Source organism: Phyllobates terribilis, unplaced genomic scaffold, assembly GCF_046119375.1.
Source record: "Phyllobates terribilis strain yellow unplaced genomic scaffold, ASM4611937v1 Scaffold_3__8_contigs__length_932513732, whole genome shotgun sequence".
Classification (NCBI taxonomy): Eukaryota; Metazoa; Chordata; class Amphibia; order Anura; family Dendrobatidae; genus Phyllobates; species Phyllobates terribilis.
In genome coordinates, this window is record NW_027362763.1 from 441306726 (window position 1) to 441330937 (window position 24212).

General features: G+C 45.0%; 3 long non-coding RNA genes across 4 annotated transcripts in view; 1 reads left to right on the forward strand and 2 right to left on the reverse strand.

Moving 5' to 3' along the window:
* The window catches only part of LOC141259550 (uncharacterized), a 348768-nt gene that overhangs the window by 99566 nt on the left and 224990 nt on the right, over positions 1-24212 (reverse strand). The gene's annotated exons all lie outside the window — the stretch shown is intronic.
* Positions 590-1149, reverse strand: LOC141258161 (uncharacterized). Its single transcript, XR_012318215.1, has 2 exons — positions 1014-1149; positions 590-704 (listed from the first exon to the last, which is right to left on the reverse strand). It is a non-coding gene; the product is annotated as an uncharacterized lncRNA (long non-coding RNA).
* On the forward strand, positions 7960-9647 carry LOC141258162 (uncharacterized). Of its 2 annotated transcripts, none has more exons than XR_012318217.1 (3): positions 7960-8110; positions 8191-8364; positions 9263-9647. It is a non-coding gene; the product is annotated as an uncharacterized lncRNA (long non-coding RNA). The 2 variants fall into 2 exon arrangements; XR_012318216.1 differs by lacking the exon at positions 9263-9647 and adding an exon at positions 8675-8789.

Here is a 24212-nt window from a genome sequence, read left to right on the forward strand (position 1 = left end):
AACTGCTGTGCTGCTAAGGAAACTGTACTATTTGTCATTGGAGCCTGTTGCTCATAAGACTTAACTTGCACTGGCTGTGCGGCTTCTTATTAAATGCTACTGTTCTACCGTTTATGAGGACTCTTGTCAAGTGTGTCTGGTCAGCAAATGAAACAACCTACATGTATGTGCCTGAGGGTCAATACCCCTGTGTGCCTGAGAGAAGCTGCAGCACATGGTCTATGGTCGCCCTGAGTAACGGTTCACCCAGTATTACAAAGAATTCATGTAACCTGTCTCACCCCTATCTGAACCTAGCGGCATGCGTGTATCATTAGAATATGGCCGGAAGTATGCATATAGCATACTTGTGGTCATAGAGCGGGAATTCAGACTTATAGTTTAAGCCCAGGCAACGCCTTTAGCAGTTGGTTGTATAACATCGAATTTGATGACTCTGATGTTCTGAGTTCATTTAAAACAAGAGTCGGCTAGAATAACTTAATGACCAATTAAAGTGGCGGATAATTGAGAATGTTTATTTCCCAATAATTAGCCTGCCTAAACAGGCTAGCACGTAAAAATTAATTCATCGCACACTCATAGGAAGTTTTGCTTTTTAGTGCCAATTTATTTATACAAATGAAATGTAGAAAAAATAACAGTGGTGAAGGCGACAATAGGTAGACGTTTCGGCCACACTGGCCTTATTCATTAAGTCGCTACTGCAAAAAAGATAAATAGCATGATGAGAAAAAAATATAACAAAAGATGCATAGTTGAAAGTCATACATAAGAATACATCTCGGTTGACACTGAGTTACGAAAGAGGTAGGTAACGGAATAGACGGTGTCAAAAAAAGGGAGGAGGAGAAAGGGGGGGATGGAAAGGGGAGGGAGAGAGGAGGGGGGGTTGGGGTGGAGGGCTGGGATAGGATGGAGGCAGAGGAGTATTATATACAAATAAAAGCAGTTAAAAACAGTCAAGGTATACCATGGGGAGCACAGGTATTTGAGTATAGGGGGTTCCTTACTTGTATCAAGTTTATTTTAGCAGGAAGGCACCATAGAAGGTAGAGAGCAGTTCCAGTCAGAAGCTGCAACAATGAGGGGATACGGATCAGTATCATGAGGCATGGGGTAGAATGCCTAAGTTAGTGGATATAAGTACCTTAACAAAAGACAGGGGTTCTTCAGCCTGTGGAGAGCTGAAATAGAAGTATTGCCGGTTACCAGTGCTGTCAAAGGGTTTGGATAAGGGGTAAAGCCCATAGGGGTCAATAAGTACCTGCAGTTCCTGTATCAGGGGTGTCTCTAGATGGGGAGTCCCATAAATGGTAGAAGTGGAGGGTACAGGCAGCGTTCCCAGGTTAGGCTGTTGGTAGTGTGGGAGTCAGGCTGCCTTATGTACACAGTGCTGCAGGAAGTGCGTCATCAGGGGGCGTGTCCCGGAAGTTGCATGTTGCTGGTTCGTCATGTGACAGTGGTTGTTTATTGGTAGCCATGGTAACCAGCCACATCGCACTGTGTAGGGGGTTGTAGTGAGAGAGGGAGTAACTGTGGGCGTGTACAGAGTCACAGAGCTCTGCATGGAGGGCTGAACTGGGAGTAGCAGTAGGATATACAGAGGAATGACGTGCTGTGAGCAGGTCACATGTGGGAGGTGATGCATGCAGGTTATCATGGTGCTGCGACCCTGATATTTGTAGTGTATGAACTGACCCATCATGGCATAGAAGCACAGAGTTTAGTAACCCACAGCAATGGTATGGTAACAGGTAGGAGGTAATGTAAAGTAACCCTATATATTGGGGAGTGACATGCTATGGTAAGTAGGGACGATTCTCCTGAATAATTATGCACAACATGCTATATGGTATATATACTCATAGGGAGGTAGAGAGAGAGAGAATGTCAGGTAATGCCTGTCACAATGTAAAGTGGGGGTGGAAAGGGGGGTTAGTGGTCATGCGTATAAAGATGAAGCGGTAGTGGGGTAGTAGGTACTCACCCGAAGGAAGGGGGATTTTTCAATGGGTCTGTAAAAGAAGGAGTGCGTTAGAAGGTCCAATTTAATATACTATTGAATCCCCAAGGGGGTGATTTGTCAGGTATATATACCACTAAGAGGGAACACGTTAGTAAGTTCAATTTATTTCACCATGAGAATTTGGAAGGTATGAATCCCACTAGGAAAAAGAGTATGTCAGTAGGTCCAATTTATTTCCCTATTGAGTCCCCCAGGAGAGAAGGTTTGCAGGGTATAGATCCAGTAGGTCTCACGTTGTTTGAGAAGCCTGATATGGTTACCACCCCGTCTGGGTCTGGCTACGTGTTCTAAAACCTGAAAACGGAGTTGGGCAACGGTATGTTTTGCTTTAGAGAAATGGTCAGGTAGTGGGAGCCAATTTTTACTGCAGCGGATTGTGGATTTATGACTTGCAATCCGGTCACGTACGTGCTGTGTCGTCTCTCCTACATAGAGTAGGCCGCAAGGGCACTTGATGACATAAATGACGAAGTTGGAATCGCATGTGAAGAAGCCCTTGATTGGATAACTCTTTCCTGTCCTGGGGTGGGTGACAGAGTTGGATTTAATGATATTAGAGCAGGCGGCACAGTTGAGACAGGGGAATGTCCCGTTGCGACGGGTATTGAGTAAACGTTGGGATGGGAGTGTCCGTGTGCTGCCAAGGTCTGCTCTAACGATTTTATCCTTAATGTTGCATGTTCTCCTGGTGCACATAAGAGCCGGGGTTGAAAATGCCGGAATCTCTGGGTAGGCTTTGGAAAGAAGGGGCCAGTGTTTTTTGATGGTGGCGTGTATTTTCGGCATAAAAGGATGATATGTGTGAACGAATGGTATCCTTTCAATTTTAACGGTGGGTGGATGTTGTGGTGTAGGGGTCAGGGCCCGGTTCCTTTCTAGTAGGAGGAGTTTGGTGGGATAGTTGCGTTCCTGAAATTTTTGTGACATGTCTTGTAATCGCTGTGGAAGAATGTTCTGGTCTGAAACAATCCGGGTGACCCTATGGAACTGAGAACGGGGTAGGCTATTCTTTGTAGTTTTGGCATGGCAACTGGAGTAGTGTAGCAAGCTGTTGCAATCGGTGGGTTTAGTGAATAGATCCGTGGTAAGTTTGCCACGGCCGTCCTGAATGACTAATGTATCAAGGAAAGAAATCTTGTCTGCATCGTGGTTAAGAGTGAATTGTAACTCTGGTCTAATGGAGTTGAGATGGGTGAAAAAGGTGGTAAGAGTATCAGTCGGGCCCTGCCAGATAAGGAAGACGTCATCAATGTAACGGTAATAGGTGGTGCAGTATATTTTAAAGAGATCATTGTTGTAGACAAATTCCTCCTCCAATTTATGCATATACGCATTAGCATACGCTGGTGCTACGTTGGAGCCCATTGCAGTCCCCCGTGTCTGTATGTAGAATTTATCCCTGAATAAAAAGAAGTTCTCATGTAATATAAGGGACAGTAGTTCCAGGCAAAATTCAATTGATGATGGTGCTAAGTTAGATTGCAGGAGAAGATGTGAGGTAGCTTCCAAACCCTTGTCGTGGGTTATGGAGGTGTATAGGCTGTTCACGTCCATCGTGACCAATCGGCTGCCTGGTGGAAGACAGGGGATATTCCTGATTATTCCTAAAAAAGCATTCGTGTCGAGTAGAAAGGCTCGTGTATTTTTTACAAGTGGTGTCAGGATCTTCTCCAGGTAGATTGCCAGTGGTGATAGGATGGAATCTGTGGAAGCTACAATAGGTCGACCAGGAGGGTTAGTGAGAGACTTGTGGATTTTTGGTAATATGTAGAATACGGGAGTGATGGGGTGGGTATTGGTCAGAAAAGAAGCAGTTTTGGAGTCAATGGTGTTGTTGTGAAGGTTTTTTTTTCAGGATAGTTTGGATTTTGGAGTGGATGGTACTGGTGGGGTCATGGCTTATGTGTCTGTATGTAGCAGTGTCCGCCAATTGGCAAAGAATTTTGTCGGTGTAAGCTGATTTGTCCATTATGACCGTGGCTTCCCCCTTGTCAGCGGGTTTGATAATAATGTGTTTGTTGTTCTGTAGGTTTTTAAGGGCCTGTCTCTCGTCAATAGTGAGATTTTGATGGGTTGGAAAAAATCCCAGGCGTTGTTGGTGTATTAAACTCCTGATGTCTTTGTCAATCAGGACTATAGTGGTTTCTGCTGCATGATTGGTATGAGGGGGGTTGAAAGAGCTCAGGTTACGTAGGCCAAGGGTAGTAATGGAGAGTTCCGGGACCGGGGTACCCCCGGGTGGAGCTATCCTGCTCACGGTGATCTCATTAGATAGACTGAAATGGGTCTTGAGACGTATAGAACGATAGAACCGTTGCAAGTCCTTTTCCAGCTGGAAAGAGTCCCAGTTGGGTGTCGGACAGAAGGACAGGCCTTTCTGTAAGACCGAGAGTTCTGCAGGGGCTAATGTGTAGCCCGAAATATTCCTCACCAGGTTTGGTATCTTACCTGGGAGCGCATTGTCATCCTTTCGCCTCCTCGACCTCCTAGTTGGTCTGCGTTTCGGCGTCCGCCTTTCCGGTTTCCCCATAAAAAACGTTGGTCGTTCAGTCCAGTAGAGGAATCGCTGCCGGAGCTGTGCGAGTTCGGATTGCGGTTTCCCGGAAAGTGGCGGCGAGGTTGGGGGTCTGTAGAGACGTTCCATCTGTATACTCGGTTGTTGATGTAGTCCTCGTTGTTTCGGTGGAACTTCTGTCTTTTCCGTTCCTGTAGGGTTTGCTGGTGTTCCAATAGGATCTTATCGGTTCTATTCTTCAGGGCAGTCCAATCAGTTGATGACAGATTAGCGGTCAGTTGTGCTTCGATGGCGATAATGGATTTCTCACTTTCTTGGATAGCTTTCTGCAAAAATTCAACAGTAAGTATAATAATATCAAGATACCAAACCTGGTGAGGAATATTTCGGGCTACACATTAGCCCCTGCAGAACTCTCGGTCTTACAGAAAGGCCTGTCCTTCTGTCCGACACCCAACTGGGACTCTTTCCAGCTGGAAAAGGACTTGCAACGGTTCTATCGTTCTATATGTCTCAAGACCCATTTCAGTCTATCTAATGAGATCACCGTGAGCAGGATAGCTCCACCCGGGGGTACCCCGGTCCCGGAACTCTCCATTACTACCCTTGGCCTACGTAACCCGAGCTCTTTCAACCCCCCTCATATCAATCATGCAGCAGAAACCACTATATTCCTGATTGACAAAGACATCAGGAGTTTAATACACCAACAACGCCTGGGATTTTTTCCAACCCATCAAAATCTCACTATTGACGAGAGACAGGCCCTTAAAAACCTACAGAACAACAAACACATTATTATCAAACCCGCTGACAAGGGGGGAGCCACGGTCATAATGGACAAATCAGCTTACACGGACGAAATTCTTCGCCAATTGGCGGACACTGCTACGTACAGACACATAAGCCATGACCCCATCAGTACCATCCACTCCAAAATCCAAACTATCCTGAAAAAATACCTTCACAACAACACCATTGACTCCAAAACTGCTTCTTTTCTGACCAATACCCACCCCATCACTCCCGTATTCTACATATTACCAAAAATCCACAAGTCTCTCACTAACCCTCCTGGTCGACCTATTGTAGCTTCCACAGATGCCATCCTATCACCACTGGCAATCTACCTGGAGAAGATCCTGACACCACTTGTAAAAAATACACGAGCCTTTCTACTCGACACGAATGCTTTTTTAGGAATAATCAGGAATATCCCCTGTCTTCCACCAGGCAGCCGATTGGTCATGATGGACGTGAACAGCCTATACACCTCCATAACCCACGACAAGGGTTTGGAAGCTACCTCACATCTTCTCCTGCAATCTAACTTAGCACCATCATCAATTGAATTTTGCCTGGAACTACTGTCCCTTATATTACATGAGAACTTCTTTTTATTCAGGGATAAATTCTACATACAGACACGGGGGACTGCAATGGGCTCCAACGTAGCGCCAGCGTATGCTAATGCGTATATGCATAAATTTGAGGAGGAATTTGTCTACAACAATGATCTCTTTAAAATATACTGCACCACCTATTACCGTTACATTGATGACGTCTTCCTTATCTGGCAGGGCCCGACTGATACTCTTACCACCTTTTTTACCCATCTCAACTCCATTAGACCAGAGTTACAATTCACTCTTAACCACGATGCAGACAAGATTTCTTTCCTTGATACATTAGTCATTCAGGACGGCCGTGGCAAACTTACCACGGATCTATTCACTAAACCCACCGATTGCAACAGCTTGCTACACTACTCCAGTTGCCATGCCAAAACTACAAAGAATAGCCTACCCCGTTCTCAGTTCCATAGGGTCACCCGGATTGTTTCAGACCAGAACATTCTTCCACAGCGATTACAAGACATGTCACAAAAATTTCAGGAACGCAACTATCCCACCAAACTCCTCCTACTAGAAAGGAACCGGGCCCTGACCCCTACACCACAACATCCACCCACCGTTAAAATTGAAAGGATACCATTCGTTCACACATATCATCCTTTTATGCCGAAAATACACGCCACCATCAAAAAACACTGGCCCCTTCTTTCCAAAGCCTACCCAGAGATTCCGGCATTTTCAACCCCGGCTCTTATTTGCACCAGGAGAACATGCAACATTAAGGATAAAATCGTTAGAGCAGACCTTGGCAGCACACGGACACTCCCATCCCAACGTTTACTCAATACCCGTCGCAACGGGACATTCCCCTGTCTCAACTGTGCCGCCTGCTCTAATATCATTAAATCCGACTCTGTCACCCACCCCAGGACAGGAAAGAGTTATCCAATCAAGGGCTTCTTCACATGCGATTCCAACTTCGTCATTTATGTCATCAAGTGCCCTTGCGGCCTACTCTATGTAGGAGAGACGACACAGCACGTACGTGACCGGATTGCAAGTCATAAATCCACAATCCGCTGCAGTAAAAATTGGCTCCCACTACCTGACCATTTCTCTAAAGCAAAACATACCGTTGCCCAACTCCGTTTTCAGGTTTTAGAACACGTAGCCAGACCCAGACGGGTTGGTAACCATATCAGGCTTCTCAAACAACGTGAGACCTACTGGATCTATACCCTGCAAACCCTCTCTCCTGGGGGACTCAATAGGGAAATAAATTGGACCTACTGACATACTCTTTTTCCTAGTGGGATTCATACCTTCCAAATTCTCATGGTGAAATAAATTGAACTTACTAACGTGTTCCCTCTTAGTAGTATATATACCTGACAAATCACCCCCTTGGGGATTCAATAGTATATTAAATTGGACCTTCTAATGCACTCCTTCTTTTACAGACCCATTGAAAAATCCCCCTTCCTTCGGGTGAGTACCTACTACCCCACTACCGCTTCATCTTTATACGCATGACCACTAACCCCCCTTTCCACCCCCACTTTACATTGTGACAGGCATTACCTGACATTCTCTCTCTCTCTACCTCTCTATGAGTATATATACCATATAGCATGTTGTGCATAATTATTCAGGAGAATCGTCCCTACTTGCCATAGCATGTCACTCCCCAATATATAGGGTTACTTTACATTACCTCCTACCTGTTACCATACCATTGCTGTGGGTTACTAAACTCTGTGCTTCTATGCCATGATGGGTCAGTTCATACACTACAAATATCAGGGTCGCAGCACCATGATAACCTGCATGCATCACCTCCCACATGTGACCTGCTCACAGCACGTCATTCCTCTGTATATCCTACTGCTACTCCCAGTTCAGCCCTCCATGCAGAGCTCTGTGACTCTGTACACGCCCACAGTTACTCCCTCTCTCACTACAACCCCCTACACAGTGCGATGTGGCTGGTTACCATGGCTACCAATAAACAACCACTGTCACATGATGAACCAGCAACATGCAACTTCCGGTACACGCCCCCTGATGACGCACTTCCTGCAGCACTGTGTACATAAGGCAGCCTGACTCCCACACTACCAACAGCCTAACCTGGGAACGCTGCCTGTACCCTCCACTTCTACCATTTATGGGACTCCCCATCTAGAGACACCCCTGATACAGGAACTGCAGGTACTTATTGACCCCTATGGGCTTTACCCCTTATCCAAACCATTTGACAGCACTGGTAACCGGCAATACTTCTATTTCAGCTCTCCACAGGCTGATGAACCCCTGTCTTTTGTTAAGGTACTTATATCCACTAACTTAGGCATTCTACCCCATGCCTCATGATACTGATCCGTATCCCCTCATTGTTGCAGCTTCTGACTGGAACTGCTCTCTACCTTCTATGGTGCCTTCCTGCTAAAATAAACTTGATACAAGTAAGGAACCACCTATACTCAAATACCTGTGCTCCCCCTGGTATACCTTGACTATTTTTAACTGCTTTTATTTATATATAATATTCCTCTGCCTCCATCCTATCCCAGCCCTCCACCCCAACCCCCCCCTCCTCTCTCCCTCCCCTTTCCATCCCCCCCTTTCTCCTCCTCCCTTTTTTTGACACCGTCTATTCCGTTACCTACCTCTTTCGTAACTCAGTGTCAACCGAGATGTATTCTTATGTATGACTTTCAACTATGCATCTTTTGTTATATTTTTTTCTCATCATGCTATTTATCTTTTTTGCAGTAGCGACTTAATGAATAAGGCCAGTGTGGCCGAAACGTCTACCTATTGTCGCCTTCACCACTGTTATTTTTTCTACATTTCATTTGTATAAATAAATTGGCACTAAAAAGCAAAACTTCCTATGAGTGTGCGATGAATTAATTTTTACGTGATTTGAGGACATTTCCAGTCCATTGCATCTGCACCTCAACTCTATTTGACAGTGTGCACGCTAATTTTCTATTTACTGAACTTAACTCTTCAGCGTCTGCACCAGTCTCCCTAATGTCAACCGACACTTTTGCGTATGATGACACGACAAGCCTCAATATCTTGTCATTAGTCAAAACCTCTAATGATTTTCTCAAGACCCCTTCAGAAGAAATAAGTAGCAGGGACTACGAGAGAGAGAGACGGCGATTGGTTTCCTATGACCTACATGCAGTTACTCTGGCTGAGTACCATAAACAAGGAAAAATACCCAGGGGGTTGAGGAGTCACCTCCGCCCTACACTATTCTCCGATAACCCGGAGTATTGTGAAAAATTCAAGAAAATACTTAACAAGTGTTCCCTTGATATTATTATACTTACTGTTGAATTTTTGCAGAAAGCTATCCAAGAAAGTGAGAAATCCATTATCGCCATCGAAGCACAACTGACCGCTAATCTGTCATCAACTGATTGGACTGCCCTGAAGAATAGAACCGATAAGATCCTATTGGAACACCAGCAAACCCTACAGGAACGGAAAAGACAGAAGTTCCACCGAGACAACGAGGACTACATCAACAACCGAGTATACAGATGGAACGTCTCTACAGACCCCCAACCTCGCCGCCACTTTCCGGGAAACCGCAATCCGAACTCGCACAGCTCCGGCAGCGATTCCTCTACTGGACTGAACGACCAACATTTTTTATGGGGAAACCGGAAAGGCGGATGCCGAAACGCAGACCAACTAGGAGGTCGAGGAGGCGAAAGGATGACAACGCGCTCCCAGGTAAGATACCAAACCTGGTGAGGAATATTTCAGGCTACACATTAGCCCCTGCAGAACTCTCGGTCTTACAGAAAGGCCTGTCCTTCTGTCCGACACCCAACTGGGACTCTTTCCAGCTGGAAAAGGACTTGCAACGGTTCTATCGTTCTATACGTCTCAAGACCCATTTCAGTCTATCTAATGAGATCACCGTGAGCAGGATAGCTCCACCCGGGGGTACCCCGGTCCCGGAACTCTCCATTACTACCCTTGGCCTACGTAACCCGAGCTCTTTCAACCCCCCTCATACCAATCATGCAGCAGAAACCACTATAGCCCTGATTGACAAAGACATCAGGAGTTTAATACACCAACAACGCCTGGGATTTTTTCCAACCCATCAAAATCTCACTATTGACGAGAGACAGGCCCTTAAAAACCTACAGAACAACAAACACATTATTATCAAACCCGCTGACAAGGGGGGAGCCACGGTCATAATGGACAAATCAGCTTACACGGACGAAATTCTTCGCCAATTGGCGGACACTGCTAGGTACAGACACATAAGCCACGACCCCACCAGTACCATTCACTCCAAAATCCAAACTATCCTGAAAAAATACCTTCACAACAACACCATTGACTCCAAAACTGCTTCTTTTCTGACCAATACCCACCCCATCACTCCCGTATTCTACATATTACCAAAAATCCACAAGTCTCTCACTAACCCTCCTGGTCGACCTATTGTAGCTTCCACAGATTCCATCCTATCACCACTGGCAATCTACCTGGAGAAGATCCTGACACCACTTGTAAAAAATACACGAGCCTTTCTACTCGACACGAATGCTTTTTTAGGAATAATCAGGAATATCCCCTGTCTTCCACCAGGCAGCCGATTGGTCACGATGGACGTGAACAGCCTATACACCTCCATAACCCACGACAAGGGTTTGGAAGCTACCTCACATCTTCTCCTGCAATCTAACTTAGCACCATCATCAATTGAATTTTGCCTGGAACTACTGTCCCTTATATTACATGAGAACTTCTTTTTATTCAGGGATAAATTCTACATACAGACACGGGGGACTGCAATGGGCTCCAACGTAGCGCCAGCGTATGCTAATGCGTATATGCATAAATTTGAGGAGGAATTTGTCTACAACAATGATCTCTTTAAAATATACTGCACCACCTATTACCGTTACATTGATGACGTCTTCCTTATCTGGCAGGGCCCGACTGATACTCTTACCACCTTTTTCACCCATCTCAACTCCATTAGACCAGAGTTACAATTCACTCTTAACCACGATGCAGACAAGATTTCTTTCCTTGATACATTAGTCATTCAGGACGGCCGTGGCAAACTTACCACGGATCTATTCACTAAACCCACCGATTGCAACAGCTTGCTACACTACTCCAGTTGCCATGCCAAAACTACAAAGAATAGCCTACCCCGTTCTCAGTTCCATAGGGTCACCCGGATTGTTTCAGACCAGAACATTCTTCCACAGCGATTACAAGACATGTCACAAAAATTTCAGGAACGCAACTATCCCACCAAACTCCTCCTACTAGAAAGGAACCGGGCCCTGACCCCTACACCACAACATCCACCCACCGTTAAAATTGAAAGGATACCATTCGTTCACACATATCATCCTTTTATGCCGAAAATACACGCCACCATCAAAAAACACTGGCCCCTTCTTTCCAAAGCCTACCCAGAGATTCCGGCATTTTCAACCCCGGCTCTTATGTGCACCAGGAGAACATGCAACATTAAGGATAAAATCGTTAGAGCAGACCTTGGCAGCACACGGACACTCCCATACCAACGTTTACTCAATACCCATCGCAACGGGACATTCCCCTGTTTCAACTGTGCCGCCTGCTCTAATATCATTAAATCCGACTCTGTCACCCACCCCAGGACAGGAAAGAGTTATCCAATCAAGGGCTTCTTCACATGCGATTCCAACTTCGTCATTTATGTCATCAAGTGCCCTTGCGGCCTACTCTATGTAGGAGAGACGACACAGCACGTACGTGACCGGATTGCAAGTCATAAATCCACAATCCGCTGCAGTAAAAATTGGCTCCCACTACCTGACCATTTCTCTAAAGCAAAACATACCGTTGCCCAACTCCGTTTTCAGGTTTTAGAACACGTAGCCAGACCCAGACGGGGTGGTAACCATATCAGGCTTCTCAAACAACGTGAGACCTACTGGATCTATACCCTGCAAACCCTCTCTCCTGGGGGACTCAATAGGGAAATAAATTGGACCTACTGACATACTCTTTTTCCTAGTGGGATACATACCTTCCAAATTCTCATGGTGAAATAAATTGAACTTACTAACGTGTTCCCTCTTAGTGGTATATATACCTGACAAATCACCCCCTTGGGGATTCAATAGTATATTAAATTGGACCTTCTAACGCACTCCTTCTTTTACAGACCCATTGAAAAATCCCCCTTCCTTTGGGTGAGTACCTACTACCCCACTACCGCTTCATCTTTATACGCATGACCACTAACCCCCCTTTCCACCCCCACTTTACATTGTGACAGGCATTACCTGACATTCTCTCTCTCTCTACCTCTCTATGAGTATATATGCCATATAGCATGTTGTGCATAATTATTCAGGAGAATCGTCCCTACTTGCCATAGCATGTCACTCCCCAATATATAGGGTTACTTTACATTACCTCCTACCTGTTACCATACCATTGCTGTGGGTTACTAAACTCTGTGCTTCTATGCCATGATGGGTCAGTTCATACACTACAAATATCAGGGTCGCAGCACCATGATAACCTGCATGCATCACCTCCCACATGTGACCTGCTCACAGCACGTCATTCCTCTGTATATCCTACTGCTACTCCCAGTTCAGCCCTCCATGCAGATCTCTGTGACTCTGTACACGCCCACAGTTACTCCCTCTCTCACTACAACCCCCTACACAGTGCGATGTGGCTGGTTACCATGGCTACCAATAAACAACCACTGTCACATGACGAACCAGCAACATGCAACTTCCGGTACACGCCCCCTGATGACGCACTTCCTGCAGCACTGTGTACATAAGGCAGCCTGACTCCCACACTACCAACAGCCTAACCTGGGAACGCTGCCTGTACCCTCCACTTCTACCATTTATGGGACTCCCCATCTAGAGACACCCCTGATACAGGAACTGCAGGTACTTATTGACCCCTATGGGCTTTACCCCTTATCCAAACCCTTTGACAGCACTGGTAACCGGCAATACTTCTATTTCAGCTCTCCACAGGCTGATGAACCCCTGTCTTTTGTTAAGGTACTTATATCCACTAACTTAGGCCTTCTACCCCATGCCTCATGATACTGATCCGTATCCCCTCATTGTTGCAGCTTCTGACTGGAACTGCTCTCTACCTTCTATGGTGCCTTCCTGCTAAAATAACGTTGATACAAGTAAGGAACCCCCTATACTCAAATACCTGTGCTCCCCCTTGCATACCTTGACTGTTTTTAACTGCTTTTATTTGTATATAATATTCCTCTGCCTCCATCCTATCCCAGCCCTCCACCCCAACCCCCCCTCCTCTCTCCCTCCCCTTTCCATCCCCCCCTTTCTCCTCCTCCCTTTTTTTTACACCGTCTATTCCGTTACCTACCTCTTTCGTAACTCAGTGTCAACCGAGATGTATTCTTATGTATGACTTTCAACTATGCATCTTTTGTTATATTTTTTTCTCATCATGCTATTTATCTTTTTTGCAGTAGCGACTTAATGAATAAGGCCAGTGTGGCCGAAACGTCTACCTATTGTCGCCTTCACCACTGTTATTTTTTCTACATTTCATTTGTATAAATAAATTGGCACTAAAAAGCAAAACTTCCTATGAGTGTGCGATGAATTAATTTTTACGTGATTTGAGGACATTTCCAGTCCATTGCATCTGCACCTCAACTCTATTTGACAGTGTGCACGCTAATTTTCTATTTACTAAACAGGCTAGCAATCAAATCAGAATTCTCAGCAAAATTAGGGAATTTGCAGCTATCACATTTCTATATCTGAATGTATGTGACTCATTAGTTTTAATATTGCATAAATTGTTAAATCAAGGAAGTTCACCCTTTGACAAGAAAAACCACAGTGAAATGCATATTAACAAAATTCAGATTGAGATAATCATTTTATCACACATCATTCTACCTAGTCACTGCCCACAAAATTAATGGATCATCGGGTAATGTATCAACTCCAGTACTTCCCCTATTTGTGAAAAGGATTGTGCTGTATATATAATCCTCTTCCCATGTGGTTTGAAAATGGTTGAAAAGGTTGGGGCCACGGTGAGGACCCATGGCTGATACAGGCCTTAGAACAAACCACTTCACTCCAAAGTGAAAGGTACTATGGCGTAAGACAGAACTTAATGCTTCATGCATGAAGTCAACATAGTTCCTTCAAAAAAACTTCTAACTGTGGCAATACGATCCTCATATCATATACAGGAATACAAGTTTACCACATCAATTGAAGCCAAGGAATATCTTTCCTATACTTGGTTGATTTTCAAGATCCTAAAACAACAGAAGAGGTCTGAGATATCGGTCTAAAAATTTGGATAATGATTCTGCGACAAATCCACTCTGGGCCACTATGAGACGGTTAGGGGTGACTGTCATTGTCTTATATATTTTTGGAAGCAAATACCAATATGTGTTTTTTTATTCTCTGGTATCAACTCTTCAATCATAGAGAGAAAGATGTTACTATTTTTCACTCCACAAATGTGACCTCAAATGATCTCTATAACGAATTATAGGATCATTTTTCAGGACAAAATATGTCTTCACCCATAAGTTGGTATAAGCCTTTCTTTCTTTAAGGCATTCATCCCAATGCAATATTACCATGGTTGTTGGAAGCTTTTGTTTTTAAACATTTGTGATTTTTCAACCATTTTATATTTGTGCTGATTTATGAACTCTATATAAACCATTGGAAAATTATTGTCTCATTTAAAGCTACTACATGTGTTGAAACCATTAAGGGTATGTGGGGCTGAATAATGGTGTGGACTAACTTCCTCCATCATGTTATGTTGCCAAGATGGTTAGGCCATCAGCAGTGAGTGCCAAATGGAATAAAAGATCGATATCTGTCTGAAGTTCCTAAAATTGAAGAAATATATCTGAATTTAATTATTTAATCCTTTACATGCCATGGGCAATTGCAGCCATTCCCTCTAAGCAGTTTAACAGCAAAAGAAGCCCACTCTGTGGCTTTGTCAACACTACAGTAATATTACAGTAATATGCCGATGGTAGTCATGTCAGCCAGTTACCTTACAAAGACTTTAAAGGTCTGCCATTACTATATATCAAAGGCATGGCCTAACTAAGTCACTATAAGACGCACTTTTTTCCTCCAAAATTTTGGAGGAAAATGGGGGGTGCGTCTTATAGTCCAAATGTTGGGGGGGTATATATATGTGGGGTGTGGGGGGAGCAGTAGCGGTGGAGGAGCGGGGCACAGGAGGCAGCAGTCACGTACTGCAGCCTACACTGTCCAAGCTGCTAAAGAAAATGAATATTCGCTGCTCCCCACGCCCATAGGACGTGGGGAGCACTGAATATTCATGCTCCTTAATGGTGGTATACAGTGTAGCCGCGCTGCGGCTGCTGCTGCCGGCTATCTCCTGTGCCCGCTGTTAAAGGGCATGAATACTGAATCTCTCTCCACGCCCATGCGCGTGGGGAGGGTGTGAATATTCATGCCCTTTAACGAGCGGGCACAGGAGATAGCCGGCAGCAGCAGCCGCAGCGCGGCTCCGCTGTGTGCCGGCTATGAAGGAGAGTGAAGTCACTGCTCCCCGCGCTCACAGTTCTAGCGTGGGGAGCAGTGACTTCCAGCAGCTGATCTCTCCTTGTGAGCTGCGCATGGCAGTGACGTCATGCGCGGCTCACATGGAGAGATCAGTGCAGGCAGACCGGATGGAGCGCTGGAGGAGAGAAGAAAGGTGAGTAGGAGTGTTTATTTTTTTTTAATGTGCAGCATGATGGGGATTAGGGGGAGCATGAATACTAGGACAGGGATTAGGGTGCCATGCATGCCAGGACAGGGATTAGGGGTGCCATGCATACCAGGACAGGGATTACGGGTGCCATGCATACCAGGACAGGGATTACGGGTGCCATGCATACCAGGACAGGGATAAGGGGTGCCATGCATACCAGGATAGGGATTAGGGGTGCCATGCATACCAGGACAGGGATTACAGGTGCCATGCATACCGGGATAGGGATGATGGGTGCCAAGCATACCAGGATAGGGATTAGGGGTGCCATGCATACCAGGACAGGGATTAGGGGTGCCATGCATACCAGGACAGGGATGAGGGGTTCCATGCATACCAGGACAGGGATTAGTGGTGCCATGCATACCAGGATAGGGATTAGGGGTGCCATGCATACCAGGACAGGGATGAGGGGTGCCATGCATAGCAGGACAGGGATGAGGGGTGCCATGTATACCAGGACAGGGATGATGGGTGCCATGCATACCAGGACAGGGATGAGGGGTACCATGCATATGAGGACAGGGATGAGGGGTGCCATGCATATCAGGATAGGTATGAGGGGTGCCATGCATACCAGGATAAGGATGAGGGGTGCCATGCATACCAGGATGGAGGGATGCCAGGCATACCAGGATGGGGATGGGACCACGTATACAAGGAAGGGGGGGCATATATACCAGGATGGGGGATATTGTCAGAATTGGGGGACATTACCCCTATACCAGTGTCAGCAGAAGACCCCCTCCCCCTTAAAAGTGCATCATGACCACATTGTTTGCTTAAATTTTTATTTTTTTATTTTCCTTCTCTAAAACCTAGGTGCGTCTTATGGTCCGGTGCGTCTTATAGTCCGAAAAATAGGGTACGTAACAATAAAAGTTATTAAAAAAAATGTTCAGAAAAAAAGGACAAATTTTTTAAAAAGTAGAAAAAATGCATATATTGTATCACAACAATTGCAATGAATCAAAGGTAAAGGTAACACATTATTTCAGTTGCATGGTGAATAGCATTTAAAAAAAATAAAAGAAATCTGAATTTTTTGCACATTATGGCCCAACAAAAAATAACAAAAGTTAATGATTAATTAGTACATATGCCAAAATTAGTTTATTAGAAAATATCACTCATCCTGCAAAAAAGAGGCTTTGATTCATATATTGATAAAAAAGTTATAGCTCTTGGAAAGTGGCAACATAATTTTTTTTTAATGCTGTTTAAGTCCCCGTTAACCAGAAAGGATCAAAATGAAGCTTCTTCATTCAGATTCAGATTCAGTAACACCAATGATCAGAGGTAAATGAGCAAAATTAATGTTATTTAGATGCTGACCTGTTACAAAAATTAGAGGCAGTGTGTATGACAAACACATTTACAATTTTTCACTAGTTTTCTGTTTGTGTAGCAAAGCAATGCTTGTTTTTGTAAAGTGTGGCAGTCGCTATAGAGCTGCTGTCCGATTGTGCTCTGGCACTTTAGGATGTGAGGTGTATCACACTCACTTGTAAGAAGCAGGCCTCCGCTGCCTCCAGGCTTCCATCCCCAGTAGATGCCGCACACAATGCATGGGACACCAAGTTCTTTGTAACAGTAAAACATTTACTATACATTTACTATAATCAGGAGAATACAAGTGGGATAGGGCACAGCAATTTGCACTTCCTTCCTCCTTAGTACAACTCCTCTTCAGTTCCGCCACTCATTCATCCTGGACTATCCCCAAGCCCGCTGACTCCATCAGCCACAGGGATTCATTGTCCACTCTGGTAGTGCACCCGGGACCAGCCACCTGCCCCCTATGTATTTCCACGTCCACCGACCCAGTGATGTCAGAAGACCAAGCCTGCTCCTTGGTGCCTGGCCGAGCCCTAGGCACCGGATGCTGTAGTTCTGTAGTAATACCCATTAGGAAACCCCATTTGGCCTCCCACTGCCTAGAACTATTGGACCATGCTGCCACTAGCACGCCTATCAACCTACCGCATCTGAACCTGGCCTTCACTAGGCACTTCATTAACTGACACTGAACTGACAGTCAACATCCCTATATTTTCACTGGCAGAAGTTGTCATATAAAGAAAGTAAAAATTAGTGATGAGTGGCCACTTCAATGCTCGGGTGCTCATTGATCGGGTCGAGCAAATAGTAATGCTCGGGTGTTCGACTCGAGCAATGAGCCCAATGTAAGTCAATGGGAAACCCAAACATTTTTCCAGCGGCACACCCGGAGGTATGCTGGGGGCCTAAAAATTGGTCAAATTGATGGGAACACTGCTAAAATGATACGGAGAAGCATGGGGAAGACCCCTGGAAGCATCTCTGACTCCCAGGTCACTGCTGTGAACAATGTTGTCCGAGTATTAAGCCACTTTTACGGACTGACAATAAAACATACAAAAACTAAGCCAAAATGGATTTTCCTGGAAAAAATGTTAAGGAACATTCTTTCCAGGGTAATGACTTGTACATGTGCATCTCACTAAATTAGAATATTTTCAAAAAGTTAATTTATTTCAGTTCTTCAATACAAAAAGTGAAACTCATATATTATATAGAGTCATTACAAACAGAGTGATCTATTTCAAGTGTTTATTTTGGTTAATGTTGATGATTATGGCTTACAGCCAATGAAAACACAAAGTCATTATCTTAGTAAATTAGAATACTTTATAACAACAGCTTGAAAAATGTTCTTAAAATCTGAAATGTTGGCCTACTGAAATGTATGTTCAGTAAATGCACTCAATACTAGGTTGGGGCTCCTTCTGCATCAATTACTGCATCAATGTGTCGTGGCATGGAGGCGATCAGCCTGTGGCACTGCTGAGGTGTTATGGAAGCCCAGGTTGCTTTGACAGCAGCCTTCAGCTCGTCTGCATTGTTGGGTCTGGTGTCTCTCATCTTCCTCTTGACAATACCCCATAGATTCTCTATGGGATTAAGGTCAGGCGAGTTTGCTGGCCAATCAAGCACAGTGATACTGTTGTTTTTAAACCAGGTATTTATACTTTTGGCAGTGTGGACAGGTGCGAAGTCCTGCTGGTGAGCGAAATTTCCATCTCCAAAAAGCTTGTCGGCAGAGGGAAGCATGAAGTGCTCTAAAATTTCCTGGTAGACGGCTGTGCTGACTTTGGTCTTGATAAAACACAGTGGTCCTACACCAGCAGATGGCATAGCTCCTCAAACCATCACTGATTGTGGAAACTTCACACTAGATCTCAAGCAGCTTGGATTGTGTCCTCTCCACTCTTCCTCCTGACTCTAGGATCTTGATTTCCAAATGAAAATTGGAACTCTGGGACCTTGTGGAGTGTGTCAATGACTGCCTTCTGGACATCTGTCAAGTCAGCAGTCTTCCCCGTGATTGTGGAGCCTACTGAAACAGACTAAAGGACCTTTTTAAACTCTTAAGCCTTTCCAGGTGATTTTTGTTAATTCATGTAATTTACTGAGATAATGACTTTTGTGTTTTCACATAATCATCAGCATTAACAGAAATAAACACTTGAAATAGATTACTCTGTTTGTAATGACTCTAGATAATATATGAGTTTCACTTCTTGTATTGAAGAACTGAAATAAATTAACTTTTTGATGATATTTTAATTTAGCGAGACGCACCTGTATATAAGGCAAAATAAATAAACAAAAAGAAAAATGCTCCTCCACACCTTGGGCTAGGTTCACACGTAGCGTTTTTGATGCGTTTCTGCACTTTTGCATTGCTTTCAACAGTGAAAAATACATTCACCGGTAAATGTAATTTTAACATTTTACTACTTTATCTGGCCATGTGGTGTGTGAGATATGATAAGACACATCTTGTTTCATTTATGAAGGAGGGACTGTGAAAGTCACAAAGCCTATTTATACAAGGCCATCAGGCGGCTCTTACTATTAATAGAGCGCTAGCAGTCGTCCCTCACTATTGTTAGAGGGCTGTTAGCTGGTTATGCTTTGTTGTTCCCATTATTAAGTAGTGGGTCTCCTATACAGTTATTGCATATGCAGGGACTGCAAGGGCTACAAAAAATTAGGACGCACTCCAATACCCCTTTGAAGAGATGTAGAGGAGGGCCTCATGAAAAACAATTGTTCACATTGTTAAGCAGCGTGTCTCCTATAGTGGTAATGCCCATGCAATGACTGCAAGGGCTGCCAAAATTTGGACACACTCCAATACCCCTTTGAAGAGACGTAGAGCAGGTCCTCATTAAAAAAAAATGTTCCCATTATTAAGTAGTGGGTCTCCTACAGTGGTAATGCCCATGCAGTGACTGCAAGGGCTGCAAAAAAATTGGACGCACTCCAATACCCCTTTGAAGAGATGTAGAGGAGATCCTCATTAAAAAATTTTCTACCATTGTTAAGGAGTGGGTCTTCTATACTGGTAATGCCCATGCATTGGCTGAAAAACTTTTATCACAGGTTGGTATACATGAACATACTGTATAACATACAGAATGTTAGAGGTAGGCCTCTTAAAAAAATTCCTACGGGCATCATAAACACCCTTAAAAGAAATTATGTGGGTGTTGCATCATGGTCACCATGATATGGTGGTAGAGGATGAGGAGAAGGGGAAGGAGGAAGACAACAGAAAATAGACAAAATCAGGAAGAACAAACCCATGTCTGGGTGTGAAGAGGTGCATGGGAATAGACCCCCTAAAAAAAACCACTGGATTTGACTTTATGTTTCGCTCCTATCATCCAGTGGTGTTGAGAAGTCTGGCCATTCCAGCCCTTGTTAATTTTGAAAAGAGTCAGGCTGTCGGCATTTTCAGTTGACTAGTGGATGCGCCTATCAGTTATAATGCCCCTGGCGGCACAAAAAAACAGCTTTGACAAAATGCTACAGACAGGGCAGGCCAGGACCTCCAAGGTGTAGAGAGCCAGTTCATGCCACGTGTCCAGCTTAGATACCCAATAGTTATAAGGCACAGAGGAATCACAGAGGACATTGGTAGAGTCGGCAAGGTACTCTTTCAGCATCTTTCAAAACGTTTCCCTCCTTGTCAGAGTACCCCGCACATCACAGCCTGTTTTCTTTGAGGGTCTGAGAAAACTGTCCCACACCTTTGACAGTGTTTCTCTGCCTCTACTGTATCGTATTTGTGTCTCTCTCGCCTGTACTCCTTGGTTGTCCAATGAACTGACCTCTGCCTCAAGCGTTTCGGATGGAAAGTTTTTTAATTGTTCCTCAAAAAGGGCCTTCTGGTACTGCAGCATTTTATTAGACTTCTCTGCCACGGGAAGGAAAGATACAAAGTTCTTGAAGCACAGGTCTAGAAGTGTGACCCACCAGTAATTACTGTCACCCAAAATGCGTACAATGCAAGGGTCACGGTAAAGGCAGCGGAACATAAAGTCAGCCATGTGTGCCAGACTGCCAACAGCCAAGACTTCCCTGTTCCCACCAAGAGGACCACTCTCCATGTTCTCCTCCTCATTGTCCTCCTGGTCCTCCTCCTCGTTCTCCCTCTCCTCAGGCCATCCATGCTTAACAGATGGTATGAATGTTGTGTGGGTAATACCATCTGTAGTGCAGGAAACCAGCTCTTGTTAATTCTCCTCCTCCTCATTAATACCCAATCCGTGTTGAGATGAGATGAGGCTGGGCTGTGTGGCATCACCCTGTATGGTTCCTTGCTCCATCTCATCTTGCTCCACCTCCAATGCCTCCTCTTTAATTGTGAGCAGCGAGTGTTTCAGTAGACAGAGAAGCGGGATGGTGACACTAATTATAGCGTCATTCGCGCTCACCATCTTGGTGGAGTCCTCAAAGTTTTGAAGTACGGCACAGATCTCAGACATCCATTCCCACTCATCAGCTCTTATGTGTGGAGGCAGACCTGAATACCGACGGGCGTGTTGAAGCTGGTACTCAACAACTGTCCTCTGCTGCTCACAAATCTTTCCCAACATATTCAAGGTTGATTTCCAATGCGTGGTGACATCGCACACCAGTTGGTGAGCTGGAAGCTGCAAACGCTGCTGAGGCATGGCGAGGGAGGTGGAAGCTGTAGCTGACTTTCTAAAATGGGCAAACACACGCTATACTTTGACAAGCAGTTCAGGCAGATCCAGGTAGGTTTTGAGAAACCACTGAACCACTAGGTTGAGCACATGGGCCAGGCATGGTGCATGTGCGAGCTTGCCTAGCTAAGAGCCGCCACCAGGTTCTGGCCATTGTCACACATGACCATGCCTGGCTGTAGGTTCAGCGGTGACAGCCACAGATCTGCCTGCTCTGTTACAGCTGTCAATAACTCTGCAGCGGTGTGCAGTTTGTCCCCTAAGCATATTAGCTTCAGCACAGCCTGTTGATGCTTGGTGAGGCAGTGCTGCAGTGCTTCCAGCTTCCGACTGATGTGGACATTTCGGAGATGGAGGCTGAAGAGAAGGAGGAGGTGCAGGAGCTGTAGAATATTGGGGCAACCCTGATTGACTCTGGGCCCGCATTCCTGGGCATCGGGAGGATGTGTTCCATCCCAGAATCCGACTGGGTCCTGGCTTCCCCAATATTAACCCAGTGTGCCATCAGCGAGATGTACCATCCCTGGCCACAAGCATTTGTCCATGTGTCCGTGGATAATTGGACCTTCCCAGTAACTGCATTTTTGAGGGCACGGCTAATGTTCTGGGACACTTATTTGTGTAAGGCGGGGACGGCACATCGGGAGAAATAATGGCGGCTGGGGACTGAGTACCGAGGAATGGCTGCCACTATGGGGCTGCGGAAAGATTCAGTTTCCACAAGCTAAAAAGGCAACATTTCAAGTGCAAACATTCTAAAAATGTAGCAGTTAATGCTGTGGCCTGTGGGTATTTGCCTCCATATTTGCATTTGTGTTCAAAGGACTGGGGTAGGGACAACTGAACACTGCACTGGGACAAAGATGTGGTTGCTGATGGAGGTGGTTGCGAGTGTGCAATGACAGGTACAGAGCAGGATGCATCTTCGCCTGTGCCATAGACAGGGGATTGGCATGCATGCACAACAGCGGTAAAGGCAGTGGTGTCATCCTCAGACACTGTTTCTGGACCCTGGTGTTTAGCCCAATTAGTCGGGTACTTTACTGTCATGTGCCTGAGCATGCTGGTGGTGGTTAGGCTGGTAGTTTTGCTGCCCCTGCTGATGCTGGCATGACAGATGTTGCAAAATGGCCTTTTTAGGGTTATCTGGGCAGTCTTTAAAAAAGATCCAGACTCTGGAAGACCTAACAGTTGGACTGGCAACTTCCCTCGTGTTGGTGTTTCGGGGAACAGTTGCCCCCCTTGTGTCTGTGGCCACCCCACTGCTTGTTCCTGCCTATTGTGGTGCTATGCCTCCCTCCCCTCTGTGCTGCTGTCCTCACTATGAATGTCCAAGTGTGGGATCACTTGTCTCCGGGCACTCGGCATGGTGGGAGGAATATGTGGTCCAGGCTCATGGCTACCGAGACTGAACCATGTGGAACACAGGGTGGGGGTGGCAAACTGACTGGAAGCATTATCTGCTATCCAACCAGCAACCTTCTAACACTGCTCTGGCTTCAAGAGTGGTGTTCCTTGGCCCCATAGAAATTGGGACAGGAAGGTAGTTTGACATGATGTGGGTGTTTGTTGTGCTCCCTCAGCAGGCACAGTTTCATCTTGCCCCTGGCCTCGGCCTCTGCATGCACCATCAGCATCATGTCCACTTCCAAATCCCTCGACACGTGCCTTGCCCATTTTAACTGGAGTGTAATATTTGGCACACTCCAAAAAATGTGACGATTATTACTGCAGTAATATCGGATCACGTCTGATGACCATGGTTTTAGGCAGTGGCTTTATAGATGTGGTTTTGGTCAGCGACTAATTGTGAATAAGTTAACAACATACAACTGGCAGAGTTTAACTGGAGTGTAATATTTGTCACGCTCCAAAAAATGTGACGATGATTACCGCAATAATATCTGATCCTGTCTGATGACCACGGTTTTAGGCAGTGACCTTGTAGTATGGTATTGGCAATGGTCAGCAACCAAGTGTGAATAGTTTTGAACAACGCACAACTGGCAGACTTTAAATGGATTATAACATATGGCACGCTCCCAAAAATACTGGATTATTAGCGCAGTAATATCTGATCCCATCTGATGACCATGGTTTTAGGCAGTGGCGTTAGAGATATGGTTTTAGTCAGAGAATAGGTGTGAATAGATTGAACAACACATAACTGCCAGACTTTAACTGGAGAGTAATATTTGGCAGGCTCCAAAAAAAGTCACGATTATTACTGCAGTTATATTGGATCACGTCTGATGATGGACAAGTTTCTCTGCTTCCACAATACAGCAATGCGAATAAAATCAAAAAAATCTGGCTTTATTCAGGTAACAAGCAAATGGAGCAGTAAAATGGTGTACTGTATTGCTTTTTAAGCAAATAATCAGGATTAATTAGCCCTGATATCTAGCGCTATGGATATCTGTAACAGCAGCAGA